We start from the raw sequence: 23,359 nt of genomic DNA on the forward strand, positions 1-23,359 counted from the left end.
TTCTGTTTATGAGAATTAAAGCCATAATACTGAGTTTTTTCTTTTTTTAAAGGTTTTTATTTATTTATTTGACACACACAGAGAGAGAGAGAGAGAGAGAGGGAGATCACAAGTAGACAGAGAGAGAGGGGAAACAGGCTCCCCACCGAGCAGAGAGCCCAATGTGGGACTCGATCTCAGGACCCTGGGCTCATGACCTGAGCTGAAGGCAGAGGCTTAACCTACTGAGCCACCCAGGCACCCTGCCATACTAAGCTTTTTCTTAATCTCCTCCTAAATAGGATCTCTAATTTGTGTTATAGATAAGTAATAAATATTATATAAAAATAGACATTATCTAAATAGTTTAAATCAGCCTAGTTTAAAATAAGAGATTCGCCTTCTATTGCAGTCTTCTTTCTTTCTTTCTAAAGAGCTTGGAGGTTTGGGGTATTTGGTTTTTTTGCACTTATACTAAAAGCCCATTTACTTAACTATCCTCCTGTCATAGGATAAAAAAGTATTCCCAGAATATTAGTATAAGGTTTTTTGTGTTTTTACAGATATTTCATTAGTGAACTGAAATAAGTGTAATTGGGTTTGGGGGAAACTTATAAAATTTCCAGTTATTCTGAGTATCTGGTAATTTTATGTATCACTTTCAGTAAACTGAAATTTTGATGAGGAGACTTCTTTCTTAAATGTGGCCTTAGTGTGGTATTTGTTCTCTGTTCCTCAAACACTTCTCAGAGGACTTGGAGGGGCTAGAAGATCATAAAACATCAGAACTGAAATGGGTCTTCAATGTGACTGGATCTCTAGGCTCTCCTAGTATTTGATGAAAAAGGAAACGGAGTCCCCAGCGGTGGTGTAGTGCGTCCACGGTCACGGTTGGTCATACCAGTTGCATGGTGTGGCTCTTGCCCTCAGACAGGTTACCAGTTTATCCGTGTGGAGATGGACTTGTACAGAATTAACTGCAATACAAGGTGGAATGTTCTTGGCAGCAGAAAAGCACTGCTTTTCTTAAACAAGCCCTCCCCTCCCACCTCAAGTCTTTTCTTGACTCATTCACTACACAATTACTTTCTACTTAGTTTCTCACCTTTCATTCTCTGTTAAACTGTCTCTAATCAGATGTTTTGTCCTTTTTTAACCTCTACCATAATATGAAAACTCTTCTTTCAAAATTCATAGTGACGTTCATGTTGCTAAATTCTGCTATTTTTTTGGTGTGTTCCTCCCCCCGCCCCCCGACTTCATTTTATTTGATCTGTCCTCAGCATTTGGCACAATTGCTCAATCCCTTTTGGTACTCAGATTCCAGGGTAATACCATATTTGCCTTGTTTTCCTGTGATGTTTTTGAGTACTCCTTCTCAGCCTTCTCTGCTAGCTTTACCTCAACTCCCCCACCTCTAAATATTGGAGGATCCCAGGGGTCTGTCACTGTTACTTTTCTGTCTGTAGCTTTAATATCATATACACATTAATATCATGTATATGTTAATGACTTCAGTTTGCATATCCAGCCCATACCCCGGCCATGGGCTTTAGAACTATGTCTGCAACTCCGGGACAATATATCCAACTTGACATCTCCACTTGGAAGATCTAAAACTTAATGAATTCAAAACTGAATTCTTGGGGCTCCTGGGTGGCTCATTTGGTTAAGGATGTCTCTCTTGATTTTGGCTCAGGTCACGATCTTGGGCTCATGGAATTGATCCCTGAGTCGGGCTCCCCACTCAGTGTGGAGTTCGAGATTTTCTCTCTTGCTCTCCATCTAATACTCCCCCACTAGCATGCATGCATGCACTCTTTCTCTCTGAAATAAATAAATCTTTCTTTCAAAATATTTTTTATTTGACAGAGCACAAGCAGGGGGGTAGTGGCCGAGGGAGAAGAAGAAGCAGACGTTTAACTGACTGAGCCACCCAGGCGCCTCTAAATAAAGAAATCTTAAACAAAACCAAACCTGAGCTCCTGATATTTCCATACCCCAAACCACCATCATCTGTGGTCTTTCCTGTCTCAGTCTGGGCAACCGCCGTCTCTGAGTTGCCAAAAATGGAGTTTTGAGACCTTTCTTTCCCCACCAACTCTTCTCTATCCTTTTAGAATTCTTGTTGGATATTCCTCAAAAACACAGCCATAATTTGATCATATCTTCCTCTTATGCTCTTTTGTCGAAGTCATTTTCATCTTCTTTGGGTTATTGCGTTAACTTCTCCTTGCTTCCGTCCTTGCCCCGCTGTGGTGTGTTTTCAACACAGCAGTCAAATCTTATGACTCATATGATGAAAACTCTCCAACTATTAAATCTCTAAACAGTGAGCCTCTCCAACAGTTTCTAGTATTCTTCTTCCTTCTCTTACTCTCCTCCTTACTTTCTTTACATGACCCACCCTGGCCTCCTTGCTTTCCTTGAACATTTCAGGCAAGCTCCCTGTTAGGGTCTTTCTCTGGCTTACAGGCCTTCTCTGTCTAGAATGTTCTTCCTTAATATAGGTCTACATAGCTGGAAGTCTTTATTCAGTGTGGCAAAGTAAATCCTCCGTAGCTAATCTGTCCAAAATGTCATTCTCTCTTCTTTGCTGTCTTGTTTTTTCCCTCTTCGTCCTTATCACTAGCATATTGTATCTTTTATTTATAAATAACATGCTCTATGTTTAGTTTATAATGTTTATCACTTTCCCTTGCTAGAATAGAAATATCACGTGGGTAGGAATCATGTATTAACAGTGTGTCTCCTACTGTATAGGAAGGGTCTAGGCCTAGAACAGTGCCTGACACATAGTAGGTGCTCAGTAAATATTTGCTAAATGAATGGATACCTAGGAGTACCTCAGATAAGTCATTAACTTGATATTGGGTGAGTCAGTTCTCTCTAGATCTCCTTTCCCTATTTTTGAAATGAATTTGAATTGGATTTGTATTTTTAAGCTTTCTTACAACAACAAAGACTTAAATTTATGGAGTATCATGGTTCCTTGAAGATTTTTCTAAGAATTCAACTCTTAACAGAAAACTTTGAAAACCATAGTAGGTAGTCCAGATTTTTATTCTGTTTCTAGGGAATCAAAATTTATTAGTTTGTTTTTTCAGCCACCGGTGATAACCACATCAGTTCACATAGTTTTTTTAGTAAGAAAGATTTCTCTGATAGCAGAGTGCAAGGTGAATTGGAAGGTAGGCAGTCGGTGATAGGGAAAGGGACAGTTAGGATATTGTTGTGATACTATTTTTATACAGGATGATGCAGCAGCAAAGGAGGACCTTAAGTTTCACTCTAAACTCAATGTAAAAAATAGAAGCTTTCCTCTCCACAACATTTGGAGATTATTGAATAATAAGGTAACAAATGTCTTTTTGAGTGGCTATTGTGTGAAGACCACTGACTTTTTTTTTTTTCTTTTTCAAGGTTTCCTTTCTTTATTTGAGAGAGAGAGAGCAAGAGAACAAGGTATAGAAAGCAACAGAGGGGGAGAGAGAAGCAGACTACCTGTGGAGCAGGGAACCTAACAACAAGGGGCTTGATTCCAAGACCCTGAGATCATGACCTGAGCCAAAGGCACCCATTTAACTGACTGAACCGTCCAGATGCCCCACTATTTTAGGTTCTAGGCTATATAGCAGCAGAGCAATGGTTCTCTTATGTGCCTGGCACTACTGATACTATTAATCTGTTTCAAAAGTAAGTGTGAAGCTCCTTCAGGTAATTCAGAGGTACACCCCTCATTACAATCCACTAAAGTAAAAGATACATTGTCTTTCATACTGAATTTAAAATTTAATTGTAAGAGATATAATACCATGTTTGTACAAAATTTGAGATTGTGGTCAGCATTTTACCTGGGAGCAACATAAAGAATATAATTGTACATCAATTCTTGGTTGCTTTTGACAAGAGGAAAGAATAACACTCAAAATAATATATCAAATTATGGGCCAAATTGCACCTTTAAAAAATATTTCAGAGGCACCTGGGTGGCTCAGTCATTAGGCATCTGCCTTCAGCTCAGGTCATGATCCCAGGGTCTTGAGATCGAGCCCTGCATTGGGCTCCCTGATCAGCAGGAAGCCTGCTTCTCCTTCTCCCACACCCCTGTTTGTGTTCCCTCTCTTGCTGTGTCTCTCTCTGTCAAAAAAATAAATAAACAAAATCTTTAAACAAAATAAAATAAAAAATATTTCAGTAGTAAAATCCTGATATGCTGTAATTTTCCCTCACAGAACTATTCTAGAAAAGTTACATATTAGGGGCGCCTGGGTGGCTCAGTGGGTTAAACCCTCTGCCTTCAGCCCAGGTCATGATCCCAGAGTCCTGGGATCGAGCCCTGTGTCCGACTTTCTGCTCAGAGGGGAGCCTGCTTCTTCCTTCCTCTCTCTCTCTCTGCCTACCTCTCTGCCTACTTGTGATCTCTGTCTGTCAAATAAATAAATAAAAAAGAAAGGTTACATATTCATGTCTCTGAGTTTCTGCTGTGTGTTGGATCCAGTCTTACTGATAGGAGTATATTAGTAAGCAAAACCAGCCAGTCATGGCCCCTTTCGACTTTGGTATGCCTTTTAAAACACTCAGGCACTTGTCTAAGAGGATGTTCCTTATGGATTGGTCCTAGTAATCTGTCTGCAGAAGCAGGGGAGCAGGACTTGGTTTAACCATGCTAGTGATAGATTAAATAGAGAATTCACTGTTATCTGATATTTCAGCTCACATTTGGAAATGCATGTTGTTCAGAACCTGGGATGATACTTTGAGAGGTGTTAACATCAATAAAATTAATTCTTCCCTGCTGAAGTATTTATAGCACTGAATCTCATTCTTTTTAATTTTATTTTTATATTTAAGTAGTAGAGAATGGTGATTTTGGTCATTTATCATTTTAATGGTTTGATCTTTGCTTCTTCCATCTCTAGTAGTGATAGCACGTTGGCTGCCGAACGGGGGGGACAGATTCAAAGCAAATTTTTTTTAAGCCCAGTTTTCCTAGATATGAACATTAGACTGTTCTTTATTTTCAGGTACTAGGAAGTTTTCAAATTTGAGTTCAAGGAGAAGCAGTCACAATAAAAGCGAAGAAGAGAGTCCTCGCTTACATAGTAAATTCCTTTTATAAGTCTTTTTAAAGAAAGAAAGGAACAGTGTGTTTTTTAAAAAAATATTTTACTTACTTATTTAACAGAGAGATCACAAATAGGCAGAGAAGCAGACAGAGAGAGGGAGAAGCAGGCTCCCCGCTGAACAGAGAGCCTGATGTGGGGCTCGATCCCAGAACCCTGAGATCATGATCTGAGCTGAAGGCAGAGGTTTAACCCACTGAGCCACCCAGGCGCCCCAGAAAGAAAGTGTCTTAACTTTGGTTAGCGTTCAAGTCCCTCAATTGACTAATCTTGCTCAGCTAATAGTTAAAATATAAATGCTGAAAATTCTTCCAGGCAGCCTTGAAAACTTTATATTAAGGTATATACTGATTTGATACATACCTGATTTTACGAATAACCACATTCACAGTATGTATAGGTACATTATATTTGCCTCACTAGCCTAAGATGCCACATTTTATTTATATAAAAATTAGAGATTTACTTAAACTTTCTCATCCTGAAGTATTTGATACTGGCTGCTTCTGTGAAGCATAGTAAAAACAGTTAATGTTTATAAAGTGCTTACTTGTGCCCGGTAGATTATTAATAACTGTATTACTCATGAACTAGATTTCTTTTTAAAGTCAGGTTTATTGAGATACTGTTTATGTACAGTACAGTTTGCCCTAGTCAGATGTATAGTTCTGTGATTTTTGAGAACATATGTAGGCCTTAGAACCAGTACCACAATCACTATTCAGAATGCTTCCATCACCCCAAACATCCTTGTTCCCCTTTGTAGTCCGTCCCCTCCCCTCATTCCTAACCCCTGGCAACCACTCATCAGAATTCTGCGCTTTTTGTTTTGCCTTTTCCAGAATGTCATATAAGTAGAAGCATATAGTACATACTTTGAGTCTGGCTTATTTCAACTCCCTAAAGCTTTTAGATCCATCCATGTGGTAGCTGTATTTCGGAAGTTCATATCTTTGTATTGCTAATAGCATCCCATTGTATGGATATACCACAAGGTGTTTAACCATTCTCAAGTTGGTGGACATTTGGGTTTCCAGTATTTGGTGATTCTGAGTAAAACTGAAACTGCTAAATATCTAAGTAGAAGTTTTTTTATAGACATTTATTTTCATTTCTCTTGGGCATATATCTAGGATTGAGACTTCTGGATCATGTAATATGTATATGTTTATCCTTATGAGAAACTGCTAAACTGTTTTCCAAATACGCTGTCCCATTTTGCATTCTCACCAACACTGTATGAGACTTACAGCTGCTCTACATACTCCATACCACTTGGTATTGTCTGTTATTATTGTTTTTTTAAGTTTTTCTACTGGTATTGTGACTTTAATTTGGATCTGTCTGTTGAGTAACGAAGTTGAGATTTTGTCTGTGTTTTTCTGCTATCTGTATCTCTTTTTTGGTGAAGTATCTATTCAGATCATTTGACTGGCTTGCTTATTTATTTATTTATAGATTTTATTCATTTATTTAACAGAGAGAGACATCACAAGGAGGCAGAGAGGCAGGCGGTGGGTGAGGGGAGTAGGCTCCTTGCTGATCAGAGAACCCGTGGGGCTCGATCCCAGGACCCTGAAACCATGACCTGAGCGGAAGGCAGTGGCTTAACCCACTGAGCCACCCAGGCGCCCCTGTTTGACTGTTTTAAAAACTAGTTTGTTTTCTTATGTTTGAGTTAGGAAAGTTCTTTATTAACCGTAGTAGTACATGCACTGGTTTTAATGCTCATAGTACTCCTCTGAGGTGGGTACTATTAGCCTAAATCACAGATAAAAAAAGTTAGGCCACAGGATTGTTAAAGATAGCCAGGAACACACAGCTAATAGGTAGCAGAGCAGAGATTGACACCTAAGCAGATTGATTCTAGAATTTGTGCTGAGCTGGTTGCCAGTTTTTTTTTGTTTGTTTGTTTGTTTTGTTTTGTTTTGGTGGAGATTGATTTCTTGCAGCTATAACTATAACTAGGATTCAATTTCTATAGGTGGTTAAAGCACTGCTTATAGGGACACCCCTGAGCAAGAGGGCAGTATATTGTAATAGTAGTTCTGGAATCATCTCCCTAGGAACAATTAAGATACTTGTTGCTGTTGAAGAACGGTAATTATTTTCACTTTATGTCTCTTACTTCATTTCTACACACTAGTGGTCAAAGTACTTCTTTTAAATTACCTTCCAAATATCTGCCAGTATTGAATAATGAGATACTTTTTATAAATGGATTTTCTCACTAGCAGAAGCTCCTCCTTTTGTGTATCCATACTTCATAAAAGACTTCCCACACTTGTTATTCCCCTTGTCTTTTACAGACCTTCGTCATAATAATGGTGACTTCAAGGCTCTTACTGTTTGGTGATATACTTTGGAAGCACGTAGCACTTATTGACCATATAGGATGGCTTCAGGTTCTAGGACTTTTAAAGTTATATTTATTTGTAGTTTTATAGGTTTTTACTTTAGGCTTCTCTCATTATCCACTCGTTTGTTCTGATATCCTTTCCCTAGTCCCTCTTTCACCCTTGTAACTTCTAATTAGCTAAAAGATAATCAGATTATTGGGCTTACATGGATATGGTCTAAAATAAATTTCAGCTCTGGGAAATGACTTGGGAGTTTTCCAGTGAACATCTCTTATGACTGCTCAAAGGACACTTTTTTCTTGGTTGGGATCCAAATAGTCATTCTAAATAAATGAGCTCTAAAGTAAGCTAAACATGACGTTTGAGAGAGAAAAAGTGACGTGTTTTTCTTTTTAACATAATTTTTTATTAGTAATTTGTTAAACCGTGGGGATTATCTTAGTAAAAAGGTAAATCAGATAGTGTTCAGCAGAATGGAATAAATAGGCACTTAATGGGCAGAAAGTCAGTTCACTATCATTACGTCTTGTAGCAGTTTATAAAGTTCCTGTCTGAGTCCGTGACAGCTTGTCCTCTCAGCTGTGCCTCTAGGAAGGAAAAATAATCACTTCCAAGTAATTAACTAACAGGAGAAAACCTTGCCAAATCCTATTTACTTTTTGTAAAATATTAAGATGAAAGCTAGCTAGGGAGTAGCACTTCATCATGTAAAGCACTTTTGGAAGTGCTTAATGCTTTTAAGCCATTTTGACCAATTTAAGCTCTTACTTAGAATAAATTAATAAATATTCACCCAGGGGACGGGCTAAGTAGTTGTACTAACACTGTGGCTGCTTGGGCTCCTTGTCAGATGTCTGAGGACGGGGAGAGTAAAACTCCACCATCCCTATCTTTCGTTGGCAGTCTTAGGATCACCATGTATGGTGCAGCAGGGTGCCTGGCACGCAGTAGGCTTTTATTTGTGGAAAATTTTGTTTTCCACAAAAGTAAAGAAAACTGTGACGATTGCTTGGAATAGTAGAATCATGAACCGGGATTTCATTGGTGATTTGTTTAAAATAAGAGTTTTATCAAGGTTGCAGTTCCACTTAGAGTCATTTTGCTGTATTATGTTTTAGTTCATTACTAACCCTGGAATTATTTTAAATTTTGTAAATCGGATTAATTCATACTTACTTTTCCATTGAACTTAGAATTAGGAAATTAGAAAGTAGATTTTATGTTTAATGAAGTTGTGAATTGCATCTGATATTGTAGGTTGCTAGCTTTCCAGATGACATAGCAATATACCTCTTTCTTGTAAGGGTTAATGAGTAGCCTGGTTAGACTCACCGGCCCATTGTTACATTAAAAGCCAGAAAATTTGCTCTCTCCCTTCCATTCCCTCCCACGTTGTTTTTCTTTTCAGAGATTTACTTACTTGATATATTAAGATAATTTTTAAAAGTTGAGGTTTTTATTTTTTAAAACAACATACAGTTTTAATTTTGTTTCCTTGTAGATGATTCCTATTTTTGTTGTTGTTGTTGTTTAATTTTAAATTATGGTAATTAACATGAGCTGAATAATGGTTTAATCAAGGTAGATCTTGCTCCTTGGCTCCACGTCCCTCCTTTTTCTATACCTCTCTTCTGTTTTTACCTGTAGATTTGCATGTTTGACCTAGCAGAATAATTGGGTCCACAGCAACATGGGCGTGCCTCCCTTAGAAACACTTAGTTTCATGTATGACTCATAGGCTGAAGCACAGACACCACTTCCCCAATCTACAGGAGCCATTTTAACAGCATAAAACTTGCCGGATTGCTTTTTATTTTCAAGCCCAAAGGACAAAAAGAGAACGGGAATATTTGAAGGTAACTTATTATGATTTCGTGTGTTTGCTTCTGGCTGTTTCCTGAGCTGGTAAACGGAGGGTGGCTCTTACCTGTCGAAGAACATGGCTGAATGTGTTCTTTAACTCTCTGAAAAAATGTGTGTAGTCAGTCACATGCCTGATTGCACTTAACTGTGAGGGGGAAACAAAGCATTCAAAATCTGGAAAGTTTTAGATCTTCCTGGAAAAGCATTTTTTTATGTGTTATATGATTTTTCTTTCTTTCCTTCCCTGTGTGACTTGAGAATAAAGGAGACCTTTCTTTCTCTTTCATACCACAAAACAAACTTCGGTAAATTTTCATTTTAAAAAATCTAATTGTATTTGTGGGGATAGAAAGTTAGAGTTAAGTAAACTGTACAATTCATGTGTGATAAGGGTGTTAAAAAAATTCAGAGGCACTGGTTTTATTTTGGCATTTTTGTTAGAGGGGAGTCTGGGGACAACTCAGCCATAGGTGTTGCTCATTGATTGTTGTGTCCTTTTCTTAAGTTAATGAAACTACACTAAACCTTACTTTTTCAAAACTAAGTAGAAGTTTAAGGCAAATGAGTAGTCATTTATATAATAAGTAAAAGTGGTTATTAAATAAAGAGGAAGAAAGATAGGACAGTTCATTTACTGTTAGAAAAAAATAGTGAAGTTTTATAATTCACACTGGAAACTTACTCTGAGAAACAAGCGCAGATGCATGACGAGCTTCTGAGGAAACATGTAGTATTTCAATTTGTGTATAAAGAAAAAGTAAAAAAGAGTACTGGCCTGCCTTCTATATTGCTGTTCTTAAAGTGTGTTTCTTTGAAGAAAAAAAGTAATACCTTTTGTGTGAAAGAAAAGATTGCTCAGTCTTTTTCTGGAGTATTTATCGTCATTGAAATTACGAAGTTTTCTGGCTAGCGTATATTCTGGTGTGCCTTGAAGTTCTAAGTCCTCTGAGAAGCTGAGTGCAGTAGTATTTTACTTATGAAAGCTATTTATGAAGTTAAAATTTGAATGAAAGTAAAATTTGAATGTTCAGTGATTATGAGTAACATTTTTTGGAAACCAAAAGTCATATTATTGACTATAACAATATTTAGCTAGTTCTTTGGAAATTTGCTTTTTAAGCACTTGAAGACCTATGAGATAAAAGGGAAGGTATAAAGGCAGCTACTTATTCTCTTGGAAAGGATCATTCTATTAACAGATCTCAATTTTGTGGTTTTGCAGGAAAGGCATAGCAGACATTTTACCAGTTCAGCTCTGAGACATTGGCTATCATCTTTGTTTGCATCTTGCAGGTTTAGTAAACCTCTGAGTAAGTAGAGGCTGTATTTACTTCTACTCTGCTCTATGTGAAAAATCTAATGAAACCTTTTAGCCTTTTTTTTCCTTTAAGTTTTTTAAAAGCCAGTGAAAAAGGAATATAAGTGGTGAAAAGCCAAAAGAGAAAAATCTAGCCGCACACAAGTAACTATGTAAATTAAGATTTTATTTATTAGAGAGAAGTAAGAGAATTTAGTTTCTTAAATTTAGTTTCTTAAAATTAAGGGACTGTTATAATTTAAATAAAATTGGTCATATATTTCAGTCTCTTACCCATGTGACAAAGACTGAAGTGGGACTTTAAGGAGATGAGAAGGGGAAAAAAAAGAGCATGGAAGCAAGGGAAGGCCAGAACAAGTTACTTAGTAGTCTTCTTCCCACTCTTTTCCTTTCATAAGGTTGAATATAAGTTTAGATTGAGTCATCAGAATTAAACTTAGAATTACCCATTCAGAGAACCAGAGCGCTGAAAAAGACTGAAGATCTCCCAGTGGCCTCACTTTCATAGATGAAGATACAGTGGCTGGAGGGGTCTTGTGACTTGCTCAAGGTCGAGCAGCACTTAGCAGCGGGGCTCCTCGCCTGGAGCTGCTCATGCTAGCCCACGCTAACAAGTGATGCTTTGTTTGAAACGGGCTCTATTTCCTTAAGAATAAATAAAACCTTAATTAAGTTGCTTGGTGATAATTTTGGTAGTGAGATGCAACCAAATGATTCTGAAAATGTGTTCAAACAAGTTTCCTTTTCCGTCAGAGAGAAGATGATGCATTTGTTTAATTTCTACCACAGCTTGTTTTCATTACTAGAACTTTTTCATAGTTGAAGCATTGTTTATTAAGACATTGCTTGCTTAAAATGGGTCTAGGGGAGATGGAAATATAAGGAGTTGGGAATTTACTTTGAACTTCTAGATACAAAGGTTTATTTCTGTCTTAGTTCTATCTCCTGTTCTTTTAGGAAGGCAAATACTATTTTAATACGATGTCTTATTCTGTTAAAGTCTGTGTGTGTGTGTGTGTGTGTGTGTGTGTAAAACTTTGCATATGAGTTTACAAAATCTAGACGTCTCGAAATTCTGACATTATACTTATTTTGAATTGAAACTTTCCAGAATTAGTAATCTCATTCCATTTTTTGGTCATATCTTCTTCTCCTTTGAGAGTGTACTGTACATACTAGGCACTTTTAAAAACTCTTCTGGTCATATAATATCTTTGTTAACGCTTTGATGTGTTTTATTGAGATGGTTGAAATTTACTTTAGATCTTCTTTGTTTAAGTCTGAAATTTTTTTTTAAAGATTTTATTTATTTATTCGACAGAGAGAGATCACAAGCAGGCAGAGAGGCAGACAGAGAGAGAGAAGGAAGCAGGCTCCCTGCTGAGCAGAGAGCCTGATGTGGGGCTCGATCCCAAGACCCTGGGATCATGACCTGAGCCGAAGGCAGAGGCTTTAACCCACGGAGCCACCCCGGCGCCCCTGAAATTTTGGTTTCTTAAAATCACTCTGCATGTAACTATTGAATCTCCCAAGTCCCCTAAACCAATTCATTATCAGGCCCCCCACAATGTGGTTGTCATTGTCCTAAAAAACAGACAGCACAGAAGCGGCTAGAAAACATGGGCTCTCTCCTCACAAACTTAGATTCTTTTTTTTTTTTAAAGATTTTATTTATTTATGTATTTATTAGAGAGAGAGAGAGAGCAAGAGAGCACAAGCAGGGCCAGGGGCAGATGGAGAGGCAGACTCCCCACTAATTGGTGAGCCAGACACGTGGCTCAATCCCAGGACATTGGAATCATGACCTGAGCCAGAGGCAGACACTTAACCACTGAGCTGCTGAGCCACCCAGGTGCCCCACAAATTTAGATTCTTACTGGGAAAACAGGGTATGGTAGCATCGGGTTAACTAAGAATGGAACCAAATCACTGAGAAGTTTCATTCGGTTCAGACTATTTGCCTAGAGGTGAAACATGACTGAAACTTAACAATAGGACAGAGTATGGAGCTTTAGGAATTATTAATATTGAAAAGTGAATAGCATTTGCCTAGGTCAAGAAGAGTGTCTTCACCAAGAAGAATAAGAATGTAAGCTCTTTGAGGTCAGAGAGGTTTCATTTTATTTTTCTGTCTTTTTGGAACTTTGACAGAAGTAGCAAGCACATATGAATACAGTTATGATTTGCTGACCCTCTACTACTCGGTTGGGCAGATTCTGCTTAAAATTAGGGGTGGCTAACCTTTAAAAGGCATGTGGTCCTCAGCTTCATCTGCCTGTTGTCTGCACATCATAACCATTCAAAGAAAAAATGGAACATCTACCTGGTAGTAAATGTTTTAAAACAGTAATCTTCAACCTTTGGTGTTAACAGCGAATCACCTGGTTCCAGCCCCAAGATTCTGATTCATTAGGCCTAGGGTTTGGCTTATCAGTCAGCATTTTTAATAATTACCCTAGATGATTGTGGTACAAGTGCTTGTAGACCACACTTTCAGAAAAAGAGTACAGGTTTAGGAGGAGCAATCAATCACTTACTTCGCGGGTTAATATTTGAATGTTTAAGCAACTGGGATGTTTTGAAGCCTGCAGCCTCTGATAAGTCAAGAAAGTGACTGGAGTAGTTTATTATCAATATTAGAACTTACTAAAACTCCTTCTTTACCCTAGTTATTCCTTCCTTTATTCAACTTTGTGGCTCTCCCTTTTTCTGCCTCTCTAATTCTGCTTTTCTTCCTCTCACTCCCAGACCCACCACTATATTGACCACAGTACATAATTAAGCTACTTATTTTTTTTCCAAATGTAATTAGCCTATTCTTTATCTCAGTGAACCATGGCTCTCCCGGTGTTAGTTTTTTAGTACCATCTGGTACTTCTCTTCATTCCCTTATCCTTGGGTTTTTAGACAAAACATTCCTTTCCTGATTTAAGGTAGGATTTATAGCCTTTGAAAATCCTTTTCTCCTGGGAAATACGCTATTATTATTTGCAGTTGTTTGAGGCTGGGAAAAAGGTTGTTTGTTTTGTTTCGTTTTTAAATACCATGTGATGCTTGGATTTGATTTCTGAGGCTTCTTTGGACATTTAACTCCATCACTGATTGCATATTTGTAGGTTTTACCTTATATTACATCCCATCTAGTAGGACATAGGTGTTCTCACAGACTCTTGTAGAGAAGGGAAAAACAGTTCATCAGTTGAATGGTCTGAAAATAATTATTGTTTCCATTGTTTGGACAGGATATTTTGTTCTTTTGCTTAGGAGATGCTTCATGTGGATGGTAGAAATTGAATTAGTAATAACACTGAGTCAGCTGAAGTGATAAGGGCAGTTTTGACTATTGGACCAATCTCTTTCTCCCATTACTGTGAAAACCTACTAAAGAGAAAAATTTTTTGTGTCTCCTCTATCTTTGTGTCTTGTCAGGTGGTCGGTGTATACTAGAGTAAAAGTTGCTCTTGATCTGTACTACAACTGTTGAGGCATTTCACCCTTTATGAAAAAAATAACTTGGGTGCTCTTTGCTTTGTTAGCAGAGAGGAAGAAATTAGGCACCTGAGCTTTAGTTGTACAGATTTCTGTGCAAAAGCATTTTGATTTCTTCTCTACCAGTTGTGAATATCTGAATCAGGAAAACTCTTCCTAAACTTCTCTTCTCTCACTGCTGTAGGAATTCAGAACTTTCTCTTTATCTGCCCTTTAATTGCTGAGTGGTAGGTGTCTGCTCTTTTTTGTCTCTGTACTTTACAGCCTGAATTAATTGCTACCGTAAAAAAAAAAAATAACTGTAAGCAATATGAATGCCTTGTAGAGTTTGTTTGAAGACTGATTTAAGAATTTTTATATTAAAAAGTTAATGAAGTGATATACGCACATGAGGTTTAAAGTCTGTAATGAAAAGCAGCCTCCCGCCTTTTCCCCTCACCTGCTGCCCAGAGGCAGCTACTTCTTTGAAGAGTTTTTGAGTTGTTGTTTTTTTTAAATTTGTTTTCTTGGCTCTATCCTTGTCTAATTTTCTCCCCCATATAATAGAAGTTCTTCAAGGTAGCAGGAATTAGTATGACTTTACAAGGTAAAAAGTCATGTAAATAAAGGTCATAGTCTGTGTGATGGATGCCCAGTCATATAGTGGGTGTTGTGTTTGTGCAAAGTTGTATATGGTATAAAAAAAAAAAAATCAAGGAAAATTTGTTATTTTTTGTGTTTTAGGAAACAGTCCTATGAACAATGAAACTAAAACTATAAATATGAGGTGTTGAATTAGTAACTGTTTATGTGCATTTTTTTTAATATCAAAATACTAAATGGAGGCTTAGTATTATAATGGGGCAGTTCATTCTCTTTTTTGTTTTAAAACTGAATTGTAGGGGCGCCTGGGTGGCTCAGTGGGTTAAGCCTCTGCCTTCAGCTCAGCTCAGGTCATGGTCCCAGGGTCCTGGGATCAAGCCCGGCATTGGGCTCTCAAATCTTTAAAAAAAAAAAACAAACAAAAAACTGAATTGTACTTATAGGAGAATATATAAGGCACATGCAGTTTGTATATAATTACTAAGTGTTTGCCTATTACACAACAACTGAGGTAAGAAGTGGGCTTATTGTGTTAGAAGTCCCTTGCGGCCGCCCCATGTTTGTTTCTTCTTAAACATAATTACTATCTTGACTTTTGTGATAATCTTTTCATTAAATTTTTACCCCTTAGAACTTCATGTAAATGCAGTCACACCATATATATTCTGTAGTACCTTGCTTCTTTCATTCAACTCTGTGAGATTTATCTTAATTAATTTTGATTGTCATGTTGTAGTCCATTGTCTGTCTAGACCAGAATGTATTTACTCTGTCTTGTTGATGACATTAGAGTATTTCCAGTTTGGGAACATTCTTGCACATGGTTCATGGAACATATGTGGCAGAGTTCTCTAAGGCAGTATCATCACATTGAAGTATGAGAGCTGTTTACAGAGAGTATGGAGAATGGATAGTTCAAGATAATTTAGAGTTCTTCATTACTTTTCCTAGGAACAGAGGCCTGCCATTGATGCCTTCTTACCCATTCAGCATCTTACCATGGTTTATTGTCCTGGGGGGTAAAATCCTTGAAACAGATGGGCAATTGATGCATTTCAGAGTAAGTTGTAGACGTCAGCATATTTGACTACTAAACAGTTTACCATGCCTGTCATTTATTAGAGTTATTTCAAACAATTTTGAGTTAAATTCTTAATAGAATAAATACAATATAGTCCCAATTATGTACATAAAAATAATGTGATTATTGATACATATGTATTAAAGCTATAAAAATATGGATAGATAGGGGCAACATCAAATTTAGAATAGTTGGGAGGGATAAAATGAGATTAGAGAGGTATATATAGGAGGTGTTAGCTATATGTGACTTTTTTTCCTTAAGAATCTGAAACAAATTATGATAAAATACTAGTGTAAATAAAGCTGGATGATGGCTTTATGCATTCTCTTTCTCTTTGGTTGAACTATTTAATAATCAGTTTTGCTATGTAAGAGCTAGTTTATTTTTGCCCCACATTTATAAATAACTGAGAAATAATGTTAATTTGCTGAGGAACAGAAGGTTGACTTTTTTAAAAATGTTGAGTAAATTCTACATCATAAAATATGTTAACTGCCTGCTTCAGTTAAAGATTAGCTCAATTCAGAACAAAGTTGTAAGACTGTGTCCCATATAACTAGTAAGATGACTCTAGACCTACTTCTGATGGATAACTTCCAACTGAGATCCATTAAGAAGTTGGAGTTATAGTTTGCTAGAAATAATTCCATATTTAGAATCATTGCACATTCAAATATTACTCAGAAACACATTTCAGGGGTGCCCGAGTGGCTTAGTCAGTTAGGCATCTACCTTTGACTCAGGTCATGATCCCAGGGTCCTGGGATTGAGCCCTCCCTCTGGCTCCTGGCTTGGCAGGGAGTCTGCCTCTCCCTCTGTCCCACCCTCCACCATTTGGGTGCATGCCTGCTTGCTCTCTTTCCCATAAAACCTTTAAAAAACACATTTCAGAACAAAAAGATTCATAAGACATACAAAATTGATAGAGTATTAATTGACACTCTTGATAAACTTCAGTAAGCTGTTACCCCAAATTAGATTTATTGACATAATCAATGTTTTTAACTTGCTTCCTTAAAATTCTTACGATAACGATAGCAATTCCTCTATCTTTGTTGATTTTTTTGTTGTTGTTATAAACTCAGTGTGGAATCTCTGTATGTAAGGTTTCCAAAATTTAATAATATAATTGGAGTATTTGCTATTAAAAAGTGAAAACAGAGATCTTAATCCATGTTTTTGCTTTCATAGTAATCTTTTGGCTCTCTTTTACAAGATTTTCCCCACAATGGGGGTGCCTAGGTGTCTCAGTTGGTTAAGTGACTGCCTTCGGCTCAGGTCATGATCCCGGAATCTTGGGATTGAGTCCCACATCAGGCTCGCAGCTCCACGGGGAGTCTGTTTCTCACACCCTCACTCTTTCTCTCTCAAATAAATAAATAAAATCTTAAAAAAAAAAAAAAAGGGTTTTCCCCACAGTGTATGTATAAGTAGTGGCAGAGATGACAGGGACAGAGAAGAACAAATGGAAGTAGAAGTCCTACGATTTTATAGTAAGGATTCTTATAAGTCATGTAGTTCAGAAGTCTCCTGAGCTTTTTTTTTTTATTAAATTCCTTTTCAGTCTGTATAATTTACTGATTCATTCAACAATTATTTATTATCTGTTAGGCATTATGCTTGATGTTGGGGAATATATCATTGAATAAAACATAGAATTCATAAATTACATATATATCTCCTGTTAATTGACTTCCACTTAAAATGTATTCTAATTAGATTAAAAGATTAGAGAAAGTTACAGACGATTAGTGATACTCAAAGTGAAGAAAGCATTCTAGAACTTATATTTTTAACAGCTTTATTTTACCAAGGAGAAAAAAAAATGTATCCCACAGAGTTTTCTTTTCAATATACCATTCTTCTGAGAAAGGATCGCTGTAAAGGGCATTTAATAAATAATAATAGCCCATGCTTGTAAAGAATTTATATGTTGACAAATATAACCATGGAAACAAAAGCTCTTTGTCATCCTCAATAACTTTTAAGAATATAAATGGGTCTTGACACCAAAAGAATGTTGCATGATTACAAACCAGTGTTTTAAATACCATTCTTACAGAATTTTTTTCCATTCTTTTTTTTATTATTATTATTTTATTTATTTATTTGAAATAGAGAGAGAGAAAGCACAAGCAGGGGGAGAGGCAGAGGCAAAGGGAGGAGCAGACACTCTGCAGAGCAGGGAACCCAATATGGGGCTCAACGTGGGGCTCTATCCCAGGACCTGGAGAGCATGACCCAAACCAAAGGCAGATGCCCAACCATCTTAGCCACCCAGGTGCCCTTTTTTTCCATTCGTAAATTTAATTTAGGAAACTATGGTTAAATAACTTGCCTAAGATTGGATAATTTAATAGATTACTGGTACTTACAGCATTTGATTTAATCTTTTTTCCTATTGATAAAAAAGTGGAACTTTACATAAATTAAATCAGAGTTTTAAAAAAATCACAAGTGTTCTAAACTAGAGCTAGAACAAAACTGTTAGTTTGGAAGTTTTTTCCCAATAATAAAGACAGTGGATCACTTTTACTATATATTTATCTGTGTCCCTCTAAGTTCCTTCCACAAATGACAGCAAAAATCACTAAAATTGGGGAGAGGATTGGGGCACATGGGTGGCTCCATTGGTTGAGTGTCTATCTTTGGCTCAGGTCATGATCCCAGGGTACTGGGATAGAGACCCAAGCAGGGCTTTCTGCTCCGCAGGGAGTCTGCTTCTCCCTCTGCCCCTCCCCTTGCTCCCGCTCTCCCTCTTTCTCTCTAAAATAAATAAATAAGATCTTTTTAAAAAGCTGGGGCAGGCACCTGGGTGGCTCAGTTAGCTAAGCGACTGCCTTTGCCTCAGGTCATGATCCTGGAGTCCCAGGATGGAATCCCACATTGGGCTCCCCGCTCAGTGGGGAGTCTGCTTCTCCCTCTGACCCTATCCTCTCTCGTGTGCTCTCTCTCTCTCTCAAATAAATAAATAAAATCTTAAAAAAAAAAAGTTGGGGAGAGTATTATTTATATTTAATACATTTTAAGTTATTAATTACAGTGATTATTAAATATGTAATATACAGTTAATATACTTATGTTTAAATTATTATATTTAATGTTAAAATATTAAAGTTGCTAGTAAAGGAATGCAAATTAAATGAAATTACTTTTGCCCATCATATTGACAAAAATCAAAGTACTGTGGGATGGCGAGAACACCATTAAATGTATCTGCATGTAGTCTGTTGATAGCAGTATTAATCAAAAAGCCTTCTGGAGAGCACTTGACTTACATTAAATGCTTTGAAAATGTACCTGTCTTTTGACATAATAATCTCAGTTGTAGGACTCTATCTCAAAGAAAATTTAAGGATGGGAACAGAGATGAAACTATGAAAACACTTGAACCACTGGTTTTTTTTGTTTTTGTTTTTGTTTTAAAGATTTTATTTATTTATTTGACAGACAGAGATCACAAGTAGGCAGAGAGGTAGGCAGAGAGAGAGGAGGAAGCAGGCTCACCGCTGAGCAGAGAGCCCGTTGTGGGGCTCGATCCCAAGACCCTGGGATCATGACCTGAGCTGAATTGAAGGCAGAGGCTTTAACCCACTGAGGCACCCAGGCGCCCCTGAACCACTGGTTTTTAATAGCACCGCAGTTTATAAATTTTATGCCCTATCTCCTCAAACTTTGTTTTCTTTATACTCTTAAAAATTACCGAAGAGCTTTTATTCATGTGAGTTAACCTTTATCAGTATTTACTAATAGTAGAAATTAAAACAAAACTTAAAAATATTGATACATTAATATCCTGAAAAATAATAAACTCGTTACATGTTAACTTAGTTATTTTTATAAAAGACAAGTGTGTTTTCTTTTTTTTTTTTTAAAGATTTTATTTATTTGACAGATGGCAAGTAGGCAGAGAGGGCAGGCAAAGAGAGAGGGGGAAGCAGGCTCCCCACTAAGCAGAGAGCCCGATTTGGGGCTCAATCCCAGGACCCTGGGATTATGACCTGAGCTGAAGGAAGAAGTTTTAACCCATCGAGCCACCCAGGTGCCCAGACAAGTGTATTTTCAAAAACAAAAACTGTATTGGAAGGAGTGTAAATCTTTATTTAATCTTTGGCTTATTAGAAGATAGCTAGATTTTCATATCTGCTTCTGTTGCAATATATTGCTTTTGTTGAAGAATATGAAGAAAATTTGGCCTAATACAGATTTCTAGTTGGAAAAAGGAGGTGTATTTTTTCTTTTTAATTTTTATTTTTTAAATTTCTTTTCAGTGTAACAAAATTCATTGTTTATGTACCACACCCAGTGTTCCATGTAATACGTGCCCTCCGTAATACCCACCACCAGGCTCACCCAACCTCCCAACCCCCCCCCCAGGAGATGTATTTTAATAGCCACTTCAGATAGGAGTTTTTACTTTGATATACACTAAAACTCAACAAATGCTAATTTCTTAAAGGTTAGTGCAAAAGGGAGTCTGAAACCCTATCGGTGAACTTTTGATAGACAAAATCCATTTGTCTGTCTTGAACTTTGATGAATTAATGTTTTCCTGAGGTAATATTCTATAACATCATTCATTGATCATCTGAATATTCCAAATGTTGACCTGGTATTTTTAAAAACCACATTTTAAAATATTATACTAGTCTTACCAAAAAGTCTTTTAAGTATTAGAAAGCTAATAAGCCCAAAGTAGTGTACATAAATTTTCTAAAATTCTGATTTTCAGTTGAAAGCTCGCATTTATCATTGGTGACAATTGCTGTTGTTTTCCCTGAAGTGACAGGGTCACTTTATTCATTTTTGGGAACTTGTATACCAGATACCCAGTTATGAATAATAAGTAGTTCTTTGAAGTAAAAATGGTGTTCCATGAAAAAAGCAGCTAGTTTAGCTCACAATTAAAGTAATTAGTGGAGAGCCTGGCTGGCTCAGTCGGTAGAGCATGCGACTCTCGTCAGGGTCATGAGTTCAAGTCCCAGGCACCACACTGGGCATGGAGCCTACTTTAAAAACAAAAGACAAAAAAGCAAAACAAATAATTGGTGCTTTTGGTCAAGACAACCATTCTGTTTTGTGTACATCTCATTTTATCACTCACAGTGCTAAAAAGGCATGTATTTAATGGTTGAGATTTAAGAAAAGAAGTAGTTTTACTCTTCATCAAGAACATTCTTTTTTTTTTTTTTTTTTAAAGATTTTATTTATTTATTTGTAAGAGAATGAGAGAGACAGCATGATACAGGGTAGGGTCAGAGGGAGAAGCAGACTCCCCACTGAGCAGAGAGCCTGATGCAGGTCTTGATCCCAGGACTCCGGGATTATGACCTGAGCTGAAGGCAGTTGCTTAACCAACTGAACCACCTAGGCGCCCCTTCATCAAGGATGTTCTTCTTTTTTTTTTTTTTTTAAGATTTTATGTATGTATTTGAGAGAGAGACACTGAGAGAGAGCATGAGAGGGGAGAAGGTCAGAGGGAGAAGCAGACTCCCTGTGGAGCTGGGAGCCCGACACAGAACCCCATCCAGGGACTCCAGGACCAGGGCCTGAGCTGAAGGCAGTTGCTTAACCAGCTGAGCCACCCAGGTGTCCCCATCAAGGACATTCTTAAATGAAACTGCTTTCTTTTAAATGTGAGTGCCTTGTGGTAAAGAACACAGTGACTGGTATGGTTTGGTGATACAACCTGTTTCATCCTAAGGCTAACATTTATACTCGCCTGCCTTTGCTTTTGCACTCTTAGTGTAAATGTGAACACGGTGAGCAAAGGCAGATAGTACCCTAGTTACTATGAAAATAGTTTTGACCTCATGAACTCTCTGATGAAAGGGGTTCTGGATCCTCTGTGGGTCTGAGGATTACATTTTGAGGATCGCTGTAATTTGGCAACCTTAGAAATAGTCCAAATGTCCAGGAATGGGGTTTGGTTAAATAAGGGATCATATTTCTACACAATTATATGATAGGAATATAAATTTGTGAAAGTCTATGCTAAATATGAGCTTATTATACAGTATTTTTCTACACTGGGTGCCTCTGTAATGAGGAAATCAGCATTTCTCGAATTTATGTGTTGATTCTGACCCTCAACATTTCCATTTAGTTGGTGATTTTGTAATTAAGGAAAGGGAAAGAGATTAAAAGGCAAAGAAGGGGGCGCCTGGGTGGCTCGGTGGGTTGGGTCGCTGCCTTCGGCTCGGGTCGTGGTCTCGGGATCCTGGGATCGAGTCCCGCATCGGGCTCTCTGCTCGGCGGGGAGCCTGCTTCCCTTCCTCTCTCTCTGCCTGCCTCTCTTGTGATTTCTCTCTGTCAAATAAATAAATAAAATCTTTAAAAAAAAAAAAAAAAAAAAGGCAAAGAAGGCAGTTGCTATCTTCCCTTCCAGTCTGAGGGATTTCTGTGTGTGACTTTGAATTTAATCTTCAGTGTAAAAGGAATTGGCAGTGGTATCAATCATTTTTAATTGCTTTATAGAAGTAGGTGAAATACGCCTTCAAATTCACTTCTTCCTTTTGGAGTCACTTCCTCATTTGGCATTTTCTGATTTACATTTTCTTACTGTGTTGCTCTTAATTGGGAGAACTTTGAGTTGCTCTAGATTACTTAGCTTCCGAGTGAATTAAAGAAGTTTCTATAACAAGCACAGCCAGAGATTTTCTCACTGTAGTTTAGAACATCTTGCTGATGGAACCATCACTGTGTCCCTTGGTGGCAGTGTAGCCAACAACTTTTAGGCAAGTCAGAAAAAGACCATTAGGGTTAGACCTCCAGGCTTCTTGTTAAGATTTCCATGCATGGTGTTTGTTCTTAAGGGGAACCATCCATGTTCTGCGGAAAGTCAGAACACTTTTCATGAGAGGCATCATTGAAGATAGGCTGCTTTCGAGATCTTAGATACGTCTCTTTGTCATAATGGAAGTGTAATAACCATGACTTATTTTCAGTGATAATATTTTTCTAAGCACTGAGTTCTAGAGAATGTTTAATGTTTAAAATTTCTTTTCAGATAATCTTTGTGTTTATTCAAAATTTTGTGTCTTGTTAAGGTGCGCTGGGAGAATATATATAGTATGATACTATTTATATAAATTTTAAAATATACCAGACAAGAGGCGCCTGGATGGCTCAGTGGGTTAAAGCCTCTGCCTTCGGCTCGGGTCATGATCCCAGGGTCTTGGGATTGAGCCCTGCATTGGGCTCTCTGCTCTGCAGGGAGCCTGCTTCCTCCTTGCTCTCTCTTCCTGCCTCTCTGCCTACTTGTGATCTCTGTCAAATAAATAAATAAAATCTTAAAAAAAAAAATTTTTTAAAAAATATACCAGACAAAACACACACTTATGTATTAGAGCCTAAGGAAAAATAATGTGAAGATTTTAGATTTAAACTAGACTAATTGATTAGAATTAATGTTATGTGTATTTTTTAAAAGCCTTTATTTTACTTTTCAAAAAAATTTATTCTAGGGAGGGAGGAAGGGGTAGACGGAGAGAGAATCTCAAGTAGGACTCCTCACTGAGTGTGGAGACTTACATGAGCTCCATCTCACAACTCTGAG

General features: G+C 37.3%; 1 protein-coding gene across 7 annotated transcripts in view; it reads left to right on the forward strand.

Moving 5' to 3' along the window:
- The window catches only part of ELF1 (E74 like ETS transcription factor 1), a 108,845-nt gene that overhangs the window by 18,916 nt on the left and 66,570 nt on the right, over positions 1-23,359 (forward strand). The window contains exons 1-2 of one of the 7 annotated variants that reach the window (XM_045978089.1): positions 9,226-9,321; positions 10,551-10,638. The exons of 3 other annotated variants lie outside the window; for them this stretch is intronic. The gene's annotated coding sequence lies outside the window, so the exon portion shown is untranslated. Of the gene's footprint in view, positions 1-9,212; positions 9,322-10,550; positions 10,639-15,668; positions 15,778-23,359 lie in introns of those variants that run through there. 3 more of the 7 variants (XM_045978091.1, XM_045978092.1, XM_045978090.1) reach the window with 3 other exon arrangements.

This window comes from Meles meles, chromosome 14 (assembly GCF_922984935.1).
Source record: "Meles meles chromosome 14, mMelMel3.1 paternal haplotype, whole genome shotgun sequence".
NCBI classification, from domain to species: domain Eukaryota; kingdom Metazoa; phylum Chordata; class Mammalia; order Carnivora; family Mustelidae; genus Meles; species Meles meles.